Raw genomic sequence first — 23,841 nt, 5'->3', positions numbered from 1 at the left:
ATTTACCAGTCTCTATCCACACCTCCCTGATTAACCAAAGACATTGGCAAACAACTCAGACTATATACCCCTCTCCTGCCATCATCCTGGGTGACTTTGACATCCACATGGACAGTCCATTCATCACATTGTCCTTTTAAAATCTTTGTCTCCTCAATTATAATGCCTTCAACCCATACCACTTCAGCTACTATTCCAGTATTAATAAACAAAAATCATGTTCACTTATTAAGTACTTAGTATTTTCCAGGAGATATCCTTAGTGTTTTACGTGATAGTCTTATTTAATACTGACAGTATTACTATGAATTAAGTACCATTATTGATTATTTCCATTTTCCAAATGACAAAACTAAGGTTTTGAGAATTTAAATAACTTGTCCAAAGTTGGTCACACAATTCACAATTAAAAGAGCCAAGATTCAGGAAGGAAGTGAAGAAAGGATACTTGAAATGTTCAAAGTACAAAGTATATAAATTTTTATTATATTATCTATACTTTCCTCCCTTTTGCCACTAAAAAAAAAAAAACAAACAAGAATTGATACATCAGTAATATGGAACCTGCTCATCAAAAGCAGATGGAAAAGTTGTTAAGACAGCAAATGAAGTGAATCATTAAAAAAAGGTATAAAGTGTGGATCCATCTGTCTTAATCTTTGTTAGAAAATACACTTCTTTTGATAGAAATTCCTGGTGCTGACACAGTTATTACCACAATATTTATGAAAGTTGAAGTTGGTCCCAAGATAGTTTAAACAACCTAGCTAATGTGCTGAAAAAGAAAATAAATGGCTTACAAACCTGATTCATGAGAGGACTCTAGGATACATTGCCCTTACTTCCTTTTTCAAAAACAGTGATATCTAATCTTATTCTGTGAATTAGCATTTTATCAGTTTTCAAGCATTATCTAATGACCACATCTACATATTTACTCACAGAGGCATGAAGAACTAGAACAAGAAAATTATTAGTATCTCTTGCTTTGAAGATGTCCAGCTAAGTTCTGAATGCCTGCCAGCTTCATCAAGCATTAATTATTTAAAAAAGTAAAACATAAAAATGATCCTGAACTTGAATGATCACTGTAGAGAGATTGTAAAACTGTTAGAAATGAAAAATGGCTCATTTTGATATTGGGAAAGGAGGTTAATCATGCAAGTTAAAGGAGATTTTGTTAGAATTCATCATTTACTCATAGCATTCAGATTTTTATATTACCCTACCTCACCTTTCTTTCTTCTTCCTTAATTAAGGTGATAACAAAACCAATGAAGTTTAAAACACAATGGTTGCTTTTAGTCAAGAAGAAAATAGAAAATTTTTAATTTTCTACCTAAAGATAAGGTATTTCTTAAATCTTTCTTTCACTCTCAAAGTAGCAGAATATATTAAATATCTGGGGAATCTTTTGGAATTCATTACACAGGGACCAAAACTATCATGCTTTCCCCAACAATCCTGCAGCTGACAGAGTTCATGCCTGGGCAATGTGCTTTTGAGTTACTGTTTCCCATAAAGAGAGGTATGTGGAACATACAACTTTCTATATTGACGAACTTGCACCCATGCACACGTTTCCAGAAGATTCCATTGTGGCTTCATTTAAAACAATACATATTTCAGATAATACCTCACTGCTGCCACCTAGGCTGTTTAAGCCAAGAAAAGTGACTTATGCATTGACCATATTATACAAAGGCAACTCAACTCCTCAAGCCAGCCCATAATTGTTTCCCAAAAGTTAGAAAAAACTGAGAGGGTTTGTGATCAACACTCTCCCCCCAGCCAAGGAAATTCTACAGAATGTGCTGCAAGGAGAAAAAAATGATCCCAAGTTAAGGTTTGAGATGTAAGAAGGGATGATGAATAAAGAAATTGGAAAATATATGGGAAATCTGAATAAGCATTGATTGCATAAAACAAGAGTATACATGTCTAAAACAATAGCAATAGTGTTTAACTAGTGATTTTTTTTTTATGATACAACTAAAATACTGCACAAAAACAGCATATAAAATGGAGGGGCATATTTGACTTAATGTGTTTAACATTATATTATTCACAAAGATAATACTTACATTGATCAACTTTAGACTTGTTAAGTATGCATGTTTGAATGTTTTGGGTAAACACTAAATGTTTAGAAATAGAGTGTATAACTTCCAAACTAATAGAAGAAGGAGAAGATGAAATGAGAGGAAAAGGAAACTAAAGAGAGAGAGGATTGGGTGCTACAACAGAGACCAATACACCTGTCAAATTAAGAATGTACAGGGGTGCCTGGGTGGCTCAGTTAGTTGAGTGTACCACTCTTGATTCTGGCTCAGGACATGATTCCAGGGTTGTGGGATTGAGCCCCGCATGGGGTTCCGTGTTGAGTGTGGAGTCTGCTTAGGATTCTTTCTTTCTTTCTCTTCCTCTCTACCCTCTCCCCTGCTCGCTCGCGCTCTCTCTCTCTCTCTCTCTATTAAAAAAAAAAAAAAGAATGCACATAACTGCAGAGCCCATGATCCACAAGTTCCATGCCTAGTAACACACATTTGAAAGCCTCTTGCACATGTGCACCAGGAGATATTTATGAAATATGAGGGAAGCAACCCCCTCAAGGTCTTTGCACTATCCCCTCTGCTTGTAACATTCTTTCCCCAGATCATTGCATAGTTCCTTCTGTCACCCCCAAATCCATTTTCAACTATTCACACTCTCTATTCATTCATTCATTCATTCATTCATTCATTCATTTGGAGAGAGAGAGAAAAAAAATGTGATCAGGGCAAAGACAGAGAGAGAGAGAGAGAGAGAGAGAGAGAGAGAGAGAGAGAGAGAGAGAAAATCCCAAGCAGGCTCTGCACTGTCAGCACAGAGCCCAACATAGGGCTCAAACCCACAAACCGTGAGATCATGACCTGAGCTGAAATGAAGAGATGGATGCTCAGCTGACTGAGCCACCCAGGCACCCCCAAACTATGCACACTGTTAATGAGATCTTCTCTGATAACACTGTTAAAATCTCAATTCTATCCCCAATATAGTCACTCCTTATCTTTGTCTCTGCTTTGTCTCTATCATACTTATCACATTCTAACAAATCATATAATTTACTTTTTTTGTCTGTGTCTTCCAACTAGAATATAAGTTCAATAAGAGTGGGGATTTCTGTCTCTTTTGTTCACTGAGGTATACCCAGAATCTAAAACAGTGCCTCACATACAGTGGGCATTCCACTGAAATAATATCCTCACTTATTTTAGCAGAGAGGAATAAAGAAATAGCCCTAATGTCCATCAACATGGAAATAGACATGGGATTTGTGTTTATACAAAGGTATATTATGCAAGTGAGAATGAATAAACTGCATGAATCGATATGAATGAATTTTAAGAACAGATTGTTGAGCAAAAGCAAGTCACCAAAAGATATATACAGCATGACTACCTTTACATAAAGCTCAAAAATGTGAAATGTAAACAATATATTGTTTAGGGATACATGAGTATCTGCTAGAACTATAGACAAAATCAAGGGAATGAAAACTCAAAATCAAGATCCTGATCAAGTCTGGGCTCTGAGAGAGAAGGTAGGTGAGATGGGAGTACAGAAGTTCTATGTATTAAGCTGAATGGTAAGTACATGGGTATTTGCTTTACCATTTTTTGTATTATTTCCTATATATTAGATATAATATATACCCAACTGATTTGATTTTTTTTAATTTTTCAATGTTTATTTATTTTTGAGAGAGAGTGTGTGAGCAGGGGAGGGGCAGGGAGAGAGGGAGACACAAAATCTGAAGCAGGCTCCAGGCTCTGAGCTGTCAGCACAGAGCCCGATGCAGGGCTTGAACCCATGAACCATGAGATCATGACCTGAGCCAAAGCCAGATGTTTAACCGACTAAGCTACCTAGGTGCCCCTATACCCAACTGACTGTAAAGAGCAACACAGGTTTGGTCTTTGTCTTTCAATGATTTTCTGCTTCTCTGGTCACTAAGATATAAAACATGGTTCATGTCTCCCTGCTGCTGAGTGAACAAGAATCTACTGGGCATCATTAAGTAAGCAGCCCTAAGGGCTACACTTGGGGCCAGAAAGTAATAAGCCTCAGATCCAGGTCTAGCTCTTGTCTTCTAACAGAGTATATGAAAAGCCCACATTTGATGGGTAATAAAATGGTGCTTTGCTATTTAATCTTGCCAAATCCTTCTTTATTCCTCTCCTTTTTGATGAGTCACGGCAGTTAGTCCTCAGATAACATAAAAAAAATTCGTTCAGGGAGCCTGTGTGACTCAGTCCATTCAATATCTGACTCTTGATTTTGGTTCAGGTCATGATCTCATGGTTGTGGGACCCAGTGCCATATCAGGTTCTGCGCTGACAGCATGGAGCCTGCTTGGGATTTTCTTTCTCTCTCTCTCTCTCTCTCTCTCTCTCTCTCTCTCTCTCCCCTTCTCCCCCACTCTCTCTCAAAATAAATAGAAATGTTCTTTTAAAAAAAACAATTTCTTTCAAAACTACGCACAAATCTTTACAGCACAATGCCACAACTATGGTATTTAACCTCCAACAGACCATCAATCAGGCATCTAAGTCACTGTGACTAAATTCTCTCCATGGTCCATGCCATGAGTACATTTGTCAATGGCATTTATTCTATTTCACTTCTACCACCAAAACAATTCCTGATGATGTTAGAATGAATAGACTTAAGTTTCATATCCTTGTAAAATGTTGCCACCTTGGACTTAAATTTTATAATATTATAATAAATATAAATTAATCATGACCTTTGGAGAGCCCCATCACTTAACTAATTTTAGCCATTCTACATTAAACCTTTGAAGATTATTCTCAACATAGAAAAATAAACTGTTTCCCAATATTATACCTGTCATAGGTACCATATCTAAAAGTTCTTCAGTCACAACTAAATTTTCCTCAATACCAAGATAAATACAGACAACGTGGTAGTATTATTTATATCTGTGTTCTCATCAGCTACAATTTAAAAACTCTGCAAATGCTCCTACACTCAGAAGCAGTATTTCTAGATAGGCTTCTATCTGTAAATGCTTTCCTTTGTTTGGGAAACAATTTCTGCCACACTTGGTAGATAATCTTATAAATAAAATCATAAACTTTTTACTATCTGCAAAAAGTTTTCATACTGGGTCAGTTGTTTCAATTACCACACAGTTGTTTCAATTAGCATTTCAAAGTATCTGCAACTGTTTTGTTAACACTCCAAAAGAAGCCCTACTGGTATGTCAGTTCCTTTATCAGATCCTTAGGTTTTTCTTTTTTATCAGTTATCTTTACCTGGTATCAGTCACAGTCCTAGGATGATTTACTTCCTAATGACCTTTTAAAGTTGTATTCTTTCAGGGGCACCTGGGTGGCTCAGCTTGTTAAGCATCTGACTTTGGCTCAAGTCGTGATCTCACTGCTTATGAGTTTGAAGCCCTGTGTAGGGCTTTGTGCTGACAGTTCAGAGCCTGAAGCCTGCTTGGGATTCTGTCTCTGTCTCTCTCTACCCCTCCCCCACTCATGTACTGTCTGTCTGTCTCTCTCTCAAATATAAATAACATTAAAAAATGCTTAAGTTGTATTCTTTCAAAACAGACATATCTTGATATTAAATACATGGAATATCTATCTCTTATGTGTACACAGAAAATATTCCCTTTTGCTCTCTCCCATTTTTCTTGACATATGCAGCCTTCTTTATCTATCTTTTACTTTGCCACTGATGCCAGAAATAAGAATACAAGAAATGTTTTATTTCTCTCTTAATAAGTGGTGACTGACCCTCAGTGTCAACATCAGAGAGACCATAAGAAGAGACAGAGCCTGGAGCAACTCTAGTGCTCACCTCCAGTCAATAGCTGCTTTATGAAAATGTGGGTCCATCATTGTCGAATGTCTGATGTTTCAAGAAGTACCAGAAATTCATGCTTGAGGTTATTAAAAATAACTCACAATTTTTAATGTTGGCAAATAATTCAATTTCTTTCTAACATTATATGGTTCAAGTAAAACACTTAGCTGACCAGGTACAGCCTATAGGGAAGCTGTTTGAGACACCAATAAATGTTTTGATGTTTCAGTTGTTGATGTGACCTTATCAAATTCAAAGGTAATTTAAGATACTTAAACTTAAAATGCTCCCAAGGAAACACAAGATTCTGGTAGCAAGTAATTAGATTCTGAGTTCCAAAGCTCTGCAGAAAAATACCCACACTCCTAGTTAAACAGCAAAACAACAGATCTCTGGTCCACTGTCAGTGCAAGTTCACTTGTGGCAGTATTTAAACAGAAGGATAAATGGAAAGAGCCAAGTCACCTTTTTCCCTTTAATCTTTACACACAGTGAGACTCCGATTCTTCCCCTTTCCTTTCCTTTTTCTACTTTATCAAATCTGAAAATGCCAAGGCATTTTACAGTTTCCCAATATTAACCAAAATGTCTGAAGTCACCAGATAAAAACAAAGAAATATCCTCATAGTTAAAGGGGATATGGGAGATAGTTAATTTAACTCATGTAAAAAACCAATAATTTAGTCTTAAGCTAAAAGAAAAAAATTCTATGTGCAAAAGTAGCAGAATTAAATAATTTCTGAAAAAAATTCCCAGCAACTGATGGACTAATTTTACATGGCTTTGCAGAGTGACTGACTACCCTCTTAGGAGTTCATTAAAAGCCATTTAATGAAAAATGTAAAATGTTAACATCCTCTCTGATACCAGATCTAACTTCATTGCAATTTGCATATTTTATTCATCAACATTGTCTTTTAATTTTTAATTAGTGTTAGCCTTAAAACACATTTCCATCATCTGTTTCATCAAATTAACCTTTATGATGTAATGAAAAAGTACAAAGTACAAAACACAGACAGACTACATTTAGGAAATTTACAGACACTGATGATAATATTAAGAGCCTCTTAACATTGTTTCTTAGGTTAAGGTCCATCCATAACCTACTAAAGCTCTTAATTGACCTTCTATCTCAGGTCAGACAGATCCAATAAAGTATGTAAAACTAATGTGAATGCCTGCAAATAATGTTTTGAGGATGGAGCCAAGAAAGCACAACTTACTCATTGGTATATTACCAGCACCAATACTTAACTCATTTCACAAATGTTAGTTAAGCAGCTACTGTGTGTCTACCAAGCCCACTATACTAGGTACTGGGAATAATAAAATGATGAACAAGTAGCTAAAGAGTTTACAGAATTGCTGTTTATTCAGCACTGTACCATATACAATACTGTTATAAGAAGATATGTTAATTTGAATCACAAAACCAAAGCATAGCCTATAATAAACATCCTTGTGGTCTTTCTACATTTTCCACTTGAACATTTGGAAGTTTCAAGTGTATATAAATGATATCCTATTAATAGCATTATGCACATATTAGAGGTAATTGTGCATTGTTATATCAAATATTTGAAAGTCTTCAGTATCCATTATTTAATCAAGTGGTTGCAGAGTCAGCTAGCATATTATTAACCAGCTTCTCTACTCTGCCTCATTAAAAAAGCTTGTGTACAGAAAACAAGCACTAAACATGAAATAACTCCATGAGGTATTTTATTTTAATAAAAAACATATCTGTGTATACATACACAAACACACACACACACATATTTTGTATGTATGCCCTAACTGTCCACTAAAGAAGCCTAGAAACTGATCAACACAGTAGTAAAATTCCTATTAATGAAATTTTTTCCATTAAAAGAAGCCAGAATTTCTTGAAGAAATTGTTGATTCAAAGTCTGGGACAGAAGATGTATAAGAAGAACCTGGAATATCTTGACATACCAGAGAGCAAGGAAGTTATCAATAGGACTCAAGAGGATATCACTGGTCAATGATGGGGTAATTTGAGCTACAATAAAGAATATAATTGCATGTTTCTTGCTCAAGATAGTGATGTAGGAAGACTCTGAACTCACCTCCTCCGTAGAACACACCCAATTACACCTGTTAATAGAGCAATTCCTCCTGAAGAAGAACTGAGGTCTGACTTAACAGCTTTAAATAACCAAAGACAAAGAGAATGGCAAGAGAAAAATAGGAGAGATGGAGACACAGTAACAAAGGGAACCCTTACCCCCAACACTGTGAGTGGCAGTGGGAAGGGATAGTACTAAGAGACCTAGAACATATCCCTCTGTCCTTGGGCACAGAAAAATAGTTGTGGTTTAAAAGAACAACTAGCATATAAGACAGAAAACACTAGAACCCTGCCAAGAAGTGAAAGAACTATGGGAAGGCTCTCCAGGTCAGTGGTACTGGAGAATGATAAGGTTTATGTTCCCACCCCACAATGGAAACCTGGACCAGAGCAGGGTCCAGACACCATAAGGGGTGGGTCCAGCTATCACAGGGAGCTTACAACTTCAGGGAACCCAGAGTCCACAGGACCACACCAGCACTAGCCATGTTGGGACACAGGGGAAAAAAAAGGCTGTGGTTCCAAAGGACCCAAGAACTACGGGAGTATTCTCTCCCCACGCACCTTAAAAGCCTGGAGCAGGATCTGACTCACTGTGATTCAGTCAGTCAACAAAAGTCACCAAGCATACATAGTTTGCATAGAGGTCACCATACATAAGACCACTTCTTCTACTTAGGAGAAGTAGTCATTTTGCCTTATCCACAGAAACAAATACAGGAAGTCAAGCAAAATGGGGATGCAGAAGAATATGCTCCAAAAGAAAGAATAAGAAAAAAACCTCAGTAAATGAATTAAATGAAACAGGTAAGCAATATGACTGATAAAGAATTCAAAGTAATGATCATAAAGATACTCACTGGGCTGGAGAAAAGAATAGAAGAACCCAGTAAGATCTTCAATAAAGAGATAGAAAATGTTTAAAAGAATCAATCAGAAGTAAAGAATATAATAACTGAAATAAAAAGAAAAACACACACTAGAGGTAATCAATAGTACATTAGAGAATGCAGAACACATTGGCAATCTCTGGAAGACAGGGTAATGAAAAGAACACAAGCTGAGCAGCAAGAAGAGAAAAGAATTTAAAAAGTCCAAGAAATCTTTCACATTACAGGAGTCCCAGAAGAAGAAGAGAGAGATGAAGGTGTAGGAAGCTTATTTGAAAAAATAATAACTGAAAACCTCCATAACCTAAGGAGGGAAATAGTCCAAAAGCACAGTTCCAAAAACGATGAACCTAAGGAGGTCTACACCATGGCACATGATAATTAAAATGTCAAAGTTTAAAGATAAAGAGAGAATCCTAAAAGCAGCAAGACAGAAACAAAAAAAGTTACCTACAAGGGAAAAACCTACAACACTATCAGCTAATTTTCCAGCAGAAACTTTGCAAGCCAGGAGGGAGTGGCATGATACATTCAAAGTGCTGAAAGTAAAAAACCTACAACCAAGAATACTCTACCGAGAAAGGTTATCATTCAGATTTGAAGGAGAGATAAAGAGTTTCCCAAACAAAAGATAAAGGAGTTTATCACTACTAAATCAGGCTTACAGAAATGTTAAAGGGACTTAAGTGGAACAGAAATAGCCATAATAAGACATAAGAAAAATATGAATAAAAGATGTAAAATATGACAACATATACATAAAATGTGGAGAAGGGAGTAAAAAAGGAAGAAAAGAAAAAGGAAAAGAAAAAAGTATTTTTCCGGTTTTTTTTTTTGGTTGTTTGTTTTTTGGGTTTTGTTTTGTTTTTGTTTTTGTTTTTGTTTTTGTTTTTGTTTTTTTAGAATGTGTTTGAACTTAAATGACCATCAAATTAATATGGACTGCTATTTACATAGGACGTTATATATGAACATCATGGTAACCACATACCCAAAACCTATGATAGATACACAAAACATAAAGAGAAAGAAAACTGAACAAAACACTATAGCTACTCATTAGTCACAAAGAAGAGAGTAAGTGAAGAAAAAAGGAACAAAGAGGAACTACAAAAAACAAACTTTAAAAATGGCAATAAGCACATATCTATCAATGATTACTTTAAATGTAAATGGCCTAAATGCTCCAATCTAAAGACAATGGTGGAATGGATTGAAAGAAAGAAAGAAAGAAAGAAAGAAAGAAAGAAAGAAAGAATAAATACTCATATATATGTGGCCTACAAAAGACTCACTTCAGACCTAAAGATGCAAACAGACTGAAACTGAAGGGATGGAAAAACATTCACGATGCAAATAGAGGTGGGAAAAAAAATCCAGGATCGCAATAATTGTATGATATGAAATGACTTTAAAACAAAGACTGTAACAAGGGACAAAGAAGGGTACTACATAATGATAAAAGGATTAATCCAACAAGAGGCTATAACAATTGTAAATATCTATGCATTCAACACTGGAATACCTAAATGCATAAAGCAAACATTAACAAACATAAAGAGAGAAACTGATGATAATACAACAATGGCAGAAGACTTTCACACTCCACTTACGTCAATGGATAGATCATCCAGACAGAAAATCAATAAGGAAACAATGTCTTTGAATGACACATTGGACTAGATGGACTTAATAGAAGTATATAGAACATTCCATCCAAAAGCAAATACACATTCTTTTCAAGTGTGCATGGAACATTCTGCCGAATAGATCACATATTAGGCCATAAAGCAAGCCTCAATAAATTTAAAAAGATTGAAAAGATGCCATGTATCTTTTCTGACTGCAATAGTAGTACTATATCACAAGAAAAAAAACACAAATACATGGAGACTAAGAAAAAAAAATGGGTCAATGAAGCGGTCAAAGAAGAAATAAAAAAATACATAGTGACAAATAAAAAAGGAAACACAATGGTCCAAAAATCTCTGGGACACAGGGAAAGCTGTTCAAAGAGGGAAGTATATAGCAATAAGGACTACCTCAAGAAACAGAAAAAGACTCAAACAATTTAACCTTATGGCTAAAGAAACTGGGAAAAGAAGAACAACGGCCAAGGTGAATAGAAGAAATGACATAATAAAGATCAGAACAGAAATAAAACACATAGAGACAAAAAACAATAGGAAAAGAAACAATAAAACCAAGAGCTTGTTATTTGAAAAGATTAAAAAAGTTGACAAACCCTTTACGAGACTCATCAAGAAAAAAAGAGAGGATCCAAATAAATAAAATCAGAAACAAGAGAGGACAAATGATATCACAGAAATACCAAAGATTGTAATAGAATACCATGAAACTTATGTGACAACAAATTGGACAACCTAGAAGAACTGGATAAATTCTAGAAACATACTATCTTCCAAAACTAAACCGGGGGGAGGAGAAAATATGAACAGACTGAATATGAATAATGAAATTGAGTCAGTAATCCAAAAATACCAAAAAACAAAAGTCCAGGATCAGATGGATTCACAAGTGAATACTACCAGACATTTAAAGAAAAGTTAAAACCTATTCTCCTTAAACTATTTCAAAAAATAGAAGAGGAAAGAAAGCTTCCAAATACATTCTTCAAGACCAGCATTATCTTGACAGCAACACCAGATGACACTGCAAGAAACGAAAACTACAGAACAATGTCCCTGATGAACATAGATGCAAAAATCCTCAAAAAAAATTAGCAAACCATATACAACAATACATTAAAAAGATCATTCATCATGATCAGGTGAGATTTATTCCTTTGATGCAGGGGTGGTTTAATATTTCAATTCAATCAACATCATACACCACATTAACAAAAAATAAAAAATCATATGATCATCTCAATACATGAAGAGAAAGGATTTGACAAGATTGAACACTCATTCATGATAAAAACTCTCAACAACATGGAGTTAGAGGGAACACACCTACCATAATAAAGGCCATATATGAAAAATCCACAGCTAATATAATCCTCAATGGTGAAAAACTAAGAGCTTTCTATCTAAGGTTAGGAGTAAGACAAGGATGTCCACTCTCACTACTTTTATTCAACATAGTACTAGAAGACCTAGCCACCTTAACCAGAAAAGAAAAAAGAAGGGGCATCTGGGTGGCTCAAACATCCAACTTTAGCTCAGTTCAGCTCTTGCAGTTCATGAATTTGGGCCCTGCATCAGGCTCTGTGCTGACAGGTGAGAGCCTGGAGTCTGCTTTGGATTCTGTGTCTTTCTCTCTCTCTGCCCCTTCCCAACTTGCTCTCTCTCTCTCTCTCAAAAATAAATAATAAAAACATTGTAAAAATTAAAAAAAAAAAGAAATAAGAAGCATCCATACTGGTAAAGAGGATAAACTGTCACTATTCCTAGACAACATGATGCTACACATAGAAAATCCTAAAGATTCCATCAAAAAACTACTAGAAGTAATAAACAAATTCAGTAAAGTGGCAGGATACAAAATTAATATCCTGAAATCAGCATGTTTCTATACTAACAATGAAGTCACAGAATGAAAATTTTAAAAACAACACCATTTGCAATTGCACCAAAAAGAATAAAATAAAACATCTAGGAATAAACTTAACCAATGAGGTGAAAGACCTGTACTCCAAAAACTATAAAACATTGATGAAAGAATTTAAAGATGACGCAAACAAATGGAAACATATTCCATGCTCATGGGTTGGAAGAATTAACACTGTCAAAATGTCCAGGTTACCCAAGGCAATCTACAGATTCAGTGCAATTTCTATCAAAATACCAGCAGCATTTTTCACAAAACTAGAACAAATAATACTAAAATTTTTATGAAACCACAAAAGACCTCAAATAACCAGAGCAATCCTGAGAAAGAAGAAAAAAGCTTAAAGTATCTCAATCCCAGATTTCAAGATATACTACAAAGCTTTAGTAATTAAAAAGTATGCTACCGGCACAAAAATAGACACAGATCAATAGAATAGGATAGAGATCCCAGAAATAAACCCACATGTTAATGGTCAATTAACCTATGACAAAGGAGTCAGGAATATATAATGGGGAAAGACAGTCTTTTCAATAAATAGTGCTGGGAACATTGGACAGCTACATGCCAAAGAATGAAATTGGACTAATTTCTAACACCACACACAAAAATAAACTCAAAATGTATTAAATACCTAAACATGAGACCTGAAATCATAAAAATCCTAGAAGAGAACAAAGGCAGCAATTTCTCTGACATCAGCCATAGCAACATTTTTCTAATTATGTCTCCTGAGGCAAGAAAAACAAAAACAAAAATAAACTATTGGGACTACATCAAAATAAAAAGCTTTTGTACAGTGAAGGAAACCATCATTAAACCAAAAAACAACCTACTAATTGGGAAAAGATTGTTGTGAATGATATATCTGATAAAGGGTTAATAACCAAAATATATAAAAAACTCATACACTTCAACACCAAAAGAACAATTCAATTTAAAAAATACAGTCTCTTCAACAAATGGTGGTGGGAAAACAGGACAGCAACATGCAGAGGAATGGACCACTTTCTTATACCATACACATACAAAAAAAAAAAATCAAAATCGATGAAAGACCTAAATGTGAGACAGGAAACCAGTAAAATCATAAAAAGAACACAGGCAATAACCTCTCTGACACTGACCATAGCAACTTCTTACTAGACATGTCTCTGGAGGTAAGGGAAACAAAGGCAAAAATGAACTACTGGGATTTTACCAAGATACAAAGCTTCTGCACAGTGAAGGAAACAATCAACAAAACTAAAAGGCAACTAATGGAATGGGAGAAGATATTTGCAAATGACCTATCTGATAAAGTGTTACCATCCAATATCTATTAAGAACTTATCAAACTCAACACCAAAAAAACAAATAATCCAGTTAAGAAACGTGCAGAAGACATGAACAGATTCTTTTCTAAAGAAGACGTATACGTGGCTAACAGACATATGAGAAAACACTCAATATCACTCTTCATCAGGGGAAAATCAAAACTGCAATGAGATACCACCTCACACCTGTCAGAATGGCTGAAATGAACAGCACAGGAAACAGATGTTGGCAAGGATGCAAAGAAAGAGAAACCCTCTTACACTGTTGGAGGGAATGCAAATTGGTGCAGCCACTCTGGAAAACAGTATGGAGGTTCCTCAAAAAGTTAAAAATAGAACCACCCTATGATCCAGCAATCACACTACTAGGTATTTACCCAAGAGATACAAAAATACTGATTTAAAGGGGCACACGCACTCTGATGTTTATAGCAGCATTATCAACAATAGCCAAATTATGAAAGAGTCCAAATGTCCATCAACTGATGAATGGATAAGGAAGATTTGGTATCTATATACAATGGAATATTACTCATCCATAAAAAAGAGTGAAATCTTGCCATTTGCAATGACATGGATGGAGCCAGAGTATATTATGCTAAGTGAAATAAGTCAGAGAAAGACAAATACCATATGATTTCATTCATATGTGGAATTTAAGAAACAAAACAGATGAACATAGGGGAAAGAAGAGAAAAAGGAGAGGGAGACTCTCCCTCAAATGGTTAGAGACTCTCAAACCATCAGAGACTATTAACTAAGAGAGAACAAACTAAGGGTTGCTGGAGGGGAGGTGTGCAGGGGATGGACTAAATTGGTGATGAGTATTAAGGAGGGCATTTGTTGTGATGAGCACTGGGTATTATAGTAAGTGATGAATCACTAAATTCTACTCCTGAAACCAATATTACACTATATGTTAATTAACTAGAATTTAAATATAAACTTCAAACAAAAAACAAAATCCAATTAAAAATGGGCAGAGGATCTGAATAAACATTTTCCCAGAGAAGACATACAGATGGACAACAGATACATGAGAAAAATCCTCAACATCACTCAGCATCAGGGAAATGCAAATGAAAACCACAATGAACTATCACCTCATGCCTATCAAAATGGCTGAAATCAAAAACACAAGAAACAACAAGTGTTGGTGAGGATGTGAAGAAAAAGTAACCCTCATGCCTTATTGTTGGGAATGCATTCTGCTGCAGCCACTATGGAAAATAATGTAGAGATTCCTCAAAAAATCAAAAACAGAATTACCATATGATCCAGTAATCCCACGACTATTTACCCAAGGAATACAAAAACACTAATTCAAAAGATATGTACCCTTATGTTTATTACAGCATTATTTATAATAGACATATTATGGAAGCAGCCCAAGTGTCCATCGATAAACAAATGGATACAGAAGATGTGGTGTACACACACACACACACACACACACACACACACACACACACACAAATGGAATATTACTCAGGCATAAAAAAGAATAAAATATTGCCATTGCAACAACATGAATGGATTTAGAGAGTATAATGCTAAGCAAAATAAGTGAGTAAGAGAAAGACCAATACCATATACGATCTTACTTACATGTGGAATTTAAGAAACAAAACAAATGGGGGCACCTGGGTGACTCAGTCAGTTAAGCCTCTGACTTCGGCTCAGGTCATGATCTCCCAGTTCGTGAGTTCAAGCCCCGCATCAGGCTCTATGCTGACAACTCAGAGCCTGGAGCCTGCTTCAGATTCTGTGTCTCTCTCTGCCCCTCCCCTGCTCATGTTCTGTCTCTCTCTTTCTGTCTCTCAAAAATAAATAAAAACATTTTTAAAAACTAAAAAAAAAAAGGAACAAAGGAAAAAAGAGCAAACCAAATAACTAACAGACTCTTAACTATAGAGAACTGATAGTTACCAGAGGAGCCGTCAGGGGGTGCAAGGATGGGTGAAATAAGTGAAAGGAATTAAGAGTATACTTATCATGATGAGCACTGAGTAACATACAGAATTGTTGAATCACTGCATTGTACACCAGAAACTAATATAACATTGTATGTTAACTATACTTGTATTAAAATAAATTAATTGAGGCAGCCATGAGTGGCCATTGCCACAGACACCTCCAGAGGGATCCAACTGAGGAGGAAGCAGAGGTTTCACTGGCTCCCGCCTTCACCTAGGTCCTCCCTGGACATTCAAGAGGGACTGCAGGTTACGGGTACTACATATGCTTTCAGAGCAGTACTGTGAGGAAGCTTAAAGTGGGATGGCAGGAGAGCCTCATCCTTATAACCCATGACTCCAGTGATCCAGAGAATTGGGATCAGAAATTGCATAGCAGATCTCATAAACCGTATAAACATTCAAGTACTCCCGCACGTGTTGCTAAAGGAGTTGTTGACCACACCAAAATGAGTCTACATGGTGCTAGTGGGGAATATGAACGATCAAGAGATAGATGAAGGTCAAGTGACAGATCACAAGATTCATCTCATGAAAGAACGGAATCTCAACTCACTCCTTGTATTAGAAATGTTACTTCTGTGGGGTCCTGGATGGCTCAGTCGGTTGAGCATCCAGCTTCGGCTCAGGTCATGATCTCATGGTCTGTGAGTTCGAGCCCCACGTCTGGCTCTGTGCTGACAGCTCAGAGCCTGGAGCCTGCTTCAGATTCTGTGTCTCCTTCTCTCTCTGCCCCTGCCCCGCTCATGCTCTCTCTCTCTCTCCCTCTGTCAAAAATAAATAAACATTAAAAAAAAATTTTTTAAAGAAATGTTACTTCTCCAACACAATAGCACCATGTAAACGAGAAAAAGACCATAGTTCCTCTCATCCAAGCAGTCCTCGTCTTCAGAAGGCATCTCCAAATGATTCTAGTAGCAGTGCTGGGAACAGCAGCAGAAACAGTAGTCAGTCAAGTTCAGATGGTACCTGTAAGACATCTGGGGAGATGGTGTTTATATATGAAAATGCAAAAGAAGGAGCTCGGAATGTAAGAACGTCAGAACGAGTAACACTGATAGTGGATAACACTAGATTTGTTGTAGACCATCCATTTTTACTTCACAGCCAAATACAATGTTGGGCAGGATGTTTGGATCTGGCAGAGAACCTAATTTTACACGTCCCAATGAGAAGGGAGACTATGAAGTGGCAGAGGAAATTGGCTCCACTGTGTTTCAAGCTATTCTGGATTACTACAAAAAAGGAATAATCCATTGTCCTGATGGCATATCTGTTCCTGAACTGAGAGAAGCATGCAACTATCTTTGTATTTCTTTTGAATATAGCACTATTAAATGTAGAGATCTCAGTGCCCTAATGCATGAGTTATCAAATGATGGTGCTCATATACAGTTTGAATTTTATCTGGGAGAAATGATCCTGCCTCTCATGGTAGCTAGTGCCCAGAGTGGGGAAAGAGAATGCCACATAGTAGTGCTTACCAATGATGATGTGGTTGATTGGAATGAAGAGTATCCACCACAGATGGGAGAAGAGTATTCACAAATTATTGATAGCAAAAAAATATATAGATTTTTCAAGTACATTGAAAACAGAGATGTGGCCAAATCAGTTTGGAAGGAGAGTGGTCTTAAGAAGATTAGATTGGGAATAGAAGATTATCCTACCTACAAAGAAAAAGTAAAGAAAAGGCCTGGCGTCCCCCCAGAAGTGATTTACAACTATGTCCAAAGACCCTCTATTTGAATGTCTTGGGAAAAGGAAGAAGGAAGGAGTCAGCATGTAGACTTTCAGTGTGTAAAAAGTAAATCTATCACCAACCTTGCAGCAGCTGCCACAGACATTCCCCAGGACCAGCTGGTAGTCATGCACCCGACTCCACAAGTGGACGAGCCGGATATTCTCCTGATGCACCCCCCTTCTGGCAACAATGACCTCAGTCCTGATGCACAGAATCCAATGCTGTGATGCTGATGTTCTTGAAACCATCACATGCTACCCTTCGCGGTGACGTTGCACTCTCATTCTGCACTACAAGGCCATGCTCTTCATCGTGAGATGCACATAACAATGTTTAGGATATTGCACTGGAGGCTTTGTTAAAGACCAAAGGTAGCTGAATGGTTTTTTAAATGAGTACAACTCTAGCATCCTGATGTTCCAGTTATATAAATGTATTTGCTTACCAGTAGGTTTGTGAAATTGGTTCTTTGTATGGGGGACTGTCCTTTTTCATACATATAGATATTTTCAGAAGTGGGGAAAATTGGCAGGTGGGGTCTTTTCAGCTTAGATTGACACTTTTCACACCCCATGTAAAATGTAGAATATTACATAGTTGCATTTTATAAATGGTGGTTAAATGGAACTGTTCAAGCCATTTTTATACTTGTGATGCACAATATAACTGAAATAAGTGCTTCTATCAAAGTATTCCTTCAGTAAAATGTATATAGTTTGCTGCCCATGATGAGCAAAAAAAATGAGTACTTATCATTGGGCTTATTTGAATGGCTAGGATGAGATTCAATGCCTATATCTTCTTTCTCCCCACAGATGTTCTCGCCCTTTTACAGTGAGTCACATGCAGGAAGTGTGAACATGCCTTACCCTTAATCTGTTCAGATATTTACTTACTAATTTTTAAAAATTTTTTTTCAATGTTTATTTATTTTTGAGAGACAGAGACAGAGCATGAGTGGGGGAGGGGCAGAGATAGAGAGGGAGACACAGAATCTGAAACAGGCTCCGGGCTCTGAGCTGTTGACACAGGGCCCAACAGGGGGCTCAAACCCACGAACCGTGAGATCATGACCTGAGCCAAAGTCAGACGCTTAACTGACTGAGCCACTCAGGCACACCACTAATTTTTTATTCTTAAGAGTTATGGGATAGGAAAATGAAGTGTTTGCTCTTCATTTACTAAATGATTGTAAACTCGAGTTTTTCATCAAAATAAAATTCCATTGTTCTAAAATAAATAAATAAAAATAAATAAATAAATAAATAAATAAAATTAATTGAAATTTTATTTTAAAAAATTTTTTAAACAATTAAAAATAAAAATACCAGATAATCCAATAATTTCACTATTGGGTATTCACCCAGGAAAAAGTAAAACACTAACTCAAAAAGATGTATGCACTCCTTTGTTTGCTGAAGCATTATTCACAATAGCTGAGACCTGGTAGCAACCGAAGTATCCATCAGCAGACACATGGATGAGGAAAATGTGGCATATATATACAATGGAATATTATACATCCATAAAAAAAAGATGAGATCATGCTATTTGAGACAACATAGATGGACCCAGAGAGTATTATGCTAAGTGAAATAAATCCACTGAAAAAGATAAATACTATATGATTTCACTCATAAATGGAATTTTAAAGAATAATAAAAAGCAAAATTAGAACTATAAATACAGAGAACAAATTGATGCTTGCCAGAGGGACAGGGGCTTGGGGGTTGGGAAAAATGGGTGAAGGGGAAAGGGAGATATAGGCCTCGAGTTATGGAATAAGTCACAGGGAAAAAAAGCAGAGCATAAGGAATGCAGTCAATAATATTATAATAGCAATGAAATGGGACAGATGGTATCTATACTCGTGGTGAACATAGTATAATATATAAACTTGTCAAAAAAACTAAGCTGTACACCTGAAATTAATGTAACATTGTGTGCTAACTATACTCAATTTTTTTTAAAAACACAATTTTATGGATTTCATGCTATTTCATTGTATGGAATAAACCACAATTTAAAAACTTAAAAAAGAAAAGGAAAAGAATTGCAATGGGTTGAAACTCATAAAATATGTTTAAATTTTTTAGAAACTATTAAATATTTATTAAATATTTTTATAAATTCAAAAAATGATAAAGAACAAATTTATTATCTTAAATAATGGCTTAAAAAGGGGGAAAGGGAAGGGGTGCCTGGGTGACTCAGTCAAATAAGCATCCACCTCTCAATTTTGGCACAGGTCATGATCTCATAATTCATAGGTTTGAGCCCTGAGTCAGGCTCTGTGCTGACAGTGCAGAACCTGCTTGGGACTGACTCTCTCTCTCTCTCAAAATAAATAAATGAACTATAAAATAATAAAATAAAAAGAAATAAAAAGGGGAAAGGCACTCTAGTCTTGATAAGGGATCAAAAGATTTATTCTGCTTTTCTTACACAAATTGAAACAATGGCAACAAATAGTTGAAAAGACAAGGCATTGCTTTATAAAAGTATTTCATTTATGAGATAAAAAGAAATTATAAAATTAGAATATCTCCACTGAATTAATAAGTTAAGGCTTTGAGCATTAAAAGCTACTGACATCAAAGAAAATCAAAACTTGATGAAAATCAAGCTGATAAAATTGGGATATACCTCCCAATGAAAGAAAACAGCAAAACAAACAATCCAATTAAAAAATGGGCAGAAGATCTGAATAGACATTTCTCAAAAAAAGACATACAGATGGCCAGGAGGTACATGAAAATATGTTCAACATCATGATGATCAGGGAAGTGCAAATCAAACCCACAAAGTTATATCATCTCATACTTGTCAGAAATAGTTATTTTCAAAATGACAAGAAGTAAGTGTTGGCAAGGATAGCGACAAAAGGGAACCTTCAAGCATTATTAGTTGAAATGTAAATTGGTGCAGCCACTAAGAAAACAGTATGGAGGTTATCAAAAATTTTAAAATAGAATTACAAGGGGTGCCTGGGGCTCAGTCAGTTGAACATCCAACTTGATTTCAGCTCAGGTCATGACCTCACCATTTGTGAGACCGAGCCCCAAGTCAGGCTCTGCACTTTCAGCATGAAGCCTGTTTGGGATTCTCTCTCTCCCTCTCTCTCTGCCCCTGCCAGCTTGCACGTGCTCTCTCTCTCTCTCTTTCAAAATAAATAAACTTTTTAAAAACTTAAAAAATAAAAAAGTTACTAAGAGAGGAAATCTTATAAGTTCTCATCACAAAAAAATTCTGTAATTATGTATGGTGACAGATGTTAATTAGACTTATTGTGGTGATCATTTTGCAATATATGCAAATATTGAATCATTATGCTGTGTACCTGAAACTTATATAATGCTGTATGTCGATTATACCTCAACAAAAAAGAGAAAATAAGAATAAAGAAAACATCAGCATCTATAGTCTTGTCAAAGGGTTAGAACCTCAGTCTGATCATTTCTCTGGATCCAGCTGCTTATTTGCAGAAAATAGAGGAAACAAAGGAACAAGTTGAACTGCACCATGAGTCTTCAATAAGTAAACTCCAGATGGAGAAACTCTAGAGGTCAAGCAAAACAGACCAAGTTCTTCAAAAGAAAACTTATAAGGGAAAAATAGGAATAAAAGAAGAATTTGTAGGTTAAAGGAGACTAAAAAAACACATCAATTTTTCTTTTATTTAACAATACTAAACTACTAAATCTAGGGATGCACCTTGGCTCATGGTTGTATGAACCATGAAGAACTTCAAGGAAATGATTACTGTAAAAGTCAGTGGTGACTTTGGAAGAAAGAAGGGAACTGTGATTGAGATGTAGCACAGAGACAGGCTCCTGAGAAGCCTAAATTCAATTTCTTGACCTGAGTGGTGGTTATTAGGGTCTTCACTCATTAATCTACATATTTATTTCACGTGATCCTCTGCATCAGCATTTTTTAGCCATTTCTTACAGTAGACAAGAGAGCACAAGTACTACAGCACATGCTTTAGGATTAGTCTTGGATTTATACAGCCCACATTCTATCCAGTCCTCGTTTTCTGAACACAAGCACCAAATGAAGTCATTCATCAAATTAGGCAATTAGGAAATATTTATTGAGACCTAGTTCAATAAACTGTTCAGACACTCTTCTAAACTTCTAAGCGGACATTAAAATGAAGAGTCTTGACATTTCTAAATAATGAGTTTTTGCTTTATCAGTCTAGTAACTATTTACTGTGTATCTCCTAGGTGTCAGGCATTGTGCTGAACATACAGAGGAGGAACAAGACAGACATGTTCCCCAACTTCAAGAAATCCATATAATCTCCATTCATGAACTGAATGGTATGTTGTAACAGGTTCACTGTACACATGCTTTCATTTCCATCCTTCAGAATCCCCATTTTATGCTTGAAGAAATTAACTTAAAGTTTAAGATAGATTAAGTGACATGTCAATTTAGGAAGAAATAAAGCCAGGATTCAAACTAGGTCAGTATAAATCCATAATTAGCATTCTTAAGTGTTTCCCAAAGCTTCTCAAAGTGAGATTCTAATTTTCACAAGAGTATCTGATGATTTTCCAGGGTTATAAAAATAAAAAAAATCACAGGATAAATATGGAGCATTTTCCTGGAATGATGATTATACTAAAATTGTAAAGAATTTAAAACATATTTGATACTAACATGGATATATTTTAGTGTATTACACAAAATTCAAATACATTTTAAGATATAATATTACAACAAAGTCATTTCACTCTAGAAGGTGAGAGATCAAGACTTTCTTACTCAGGGCAAGTCATTTGTGCTTGTTCCTATAATTCCCTGCCCTATTTTCCTTACCTGGATAACTCTACTCCTCTTCAGGACTCAAATCGAATCATCACTTCTTCTAGGAACCTTTCTTCCTCACCTGTCCCAACCCCTCAAATCGCAGACTGGATTGGAGGCCCATCCCTCCCCTCCCAATTGTGTACTAGTAGTACTAGCTAGTGGTGTGCACTATCTACATCTTGAAATTGTCTTTTGGTTTTTGTTTGTTTGTTTGTTTGTTTGTTTGTTTTGTTTTTTTATTATTTTTTTAATATATGAAATTTATTGTCAGATTGGTTTCCATACAACACCCAGTGCTCATCCCAAAAGATGCATGCCCTTTTCAATACCTATCACCCACCCTCCCCTCACTCCCACCCCCCATCAACCCTCAGTTTGTTCTCAGTTTTTAAGAGTCTCTTATGCTTTGGCTCTCTCCCACTCTAACCTCTTTTTTGTTTTTTCCTTCCCCTCCCCCATGGGTTTCTGTTAAGTTTCTCAGGACCCACAGAAGAGTGAAAACATATGATATCTGTCTTTCTCTGTTGAAATTGTCTTTTGACAGTCTACCTAACCATCTTGACCATGAACTACAAAAGAGCAAAGTCCATGTCTTACTCGTGGTCTTAACAGCGTGAGCCATAGAGTAGGTTTTCAATACGTGTATACTAATTTATTTTACTCAACTTAACTATCAATTATTACTAGTTATTGCTAACTTATTCTAATGAGGTTTTTGATGAGTCAATCATCCACATTTATTTTAGTGGCTATTGTTCTAAGAAAATGAATAAGATAGGGGCACCTAGGTGGGTCAGTCAGTTAAGGGTCCAACTTCAGCTCAGGTCATGATCTCCCGGTCTGTGAGTTCAAGCCCCATGTCAGGCTCTGTGTTGATGGCTCAGAGCCTGGAGCCTGCTTCAGATTCTGTTCCCCTCTCTCTGCCCCTCCCCCACTCATGCCTCTGTCTCTCACTCTCTCTCTCAAAAGTAAAATAAACATTAAAAAAATTTTTTTAGAAAAAAGAGTAAGATATCCAAACTAGCACTTTTTTTCACTGTTCTAATTAATCAAATACCTAAATAGATGTAACATTAAAAGAATGTACTCAACGTAAGGCAGATCTTTTTTTTAATGTTTATTTATTTTGAGAGAGAGAGAGAGAGAGAGAGAGAGAGAGAGAGAATCCCAAGCAGGCTCCACACTGTCAGCACAGAGCCCAATGCAGGGTGCATTCATGACCTGAGCTGGAATCAGGAGTCAGACACTTAACTGACTGAGCCACCCAGGTGCCCCATCAAAGTAAGGCAGATATTTAAATGATATCTGGTGGCTTGAAAGTTGTGGAGCTTCACTGACCAAAATAAACTAGGAGATTGTTGATAGTGAGTTCAGATTCCATTCTTCATTCTTTAGAGTCAAGTTGTGAGGTCTTGGATAAATCCAATGTACATGTGGCCCAAAAGTTTTCAGAAGTAGTAATACAAAATGAAAGCATGAACAATACAAAAGCAGTGTAAGTAGCAAACCCATTTTGGAAGAAAGTAGCTAGAGGCCTTTACCTGAT

General features: G+C 36.1%; 1 protein-coding gene and 1 pseudogene across 1 annotated transcript in view; one reads left to right on the top strand and one right to left on the bottom strand.

The window, feature by feature from the left end:
- The window catches only part of GIPC2 (GIPC PDZ domain containing family member 2), a 430,222-nt gene that overhangs the window by 147,643 nt on the left and 258,738 nt on the right, over window positions 1–23,841 (bottom strand). The gene's annotated exons all lie outside the window — the stretch shown is intronic.
- On the top strand, window positions 16,035–18,216 carry LOC121027354 (BTB/POZ domain-containing protein 10-like; annotated as a pseudogene).

This window comes from Herpailurus yagouaroundi, unplaced genomic scaffold (genome assembly GCF_014898765.1).
Source record: "Herpailurus yagouaroundi ecotype Mexico unplaced genomic scaffold, PumYag 77, whole genome shotgun sequence".
In the NCBI taxonomy this organism is placed as follows: domain Eukaryota; kingdom Metazoa; phylum Chordata; class Mammalia; order Carnivora; family Felidae; genus Herpailurus; species Herpailurus yagouaroundi.
This window is presented reverse-complemented; position numbering and strand designations above follow the sequence as displayed.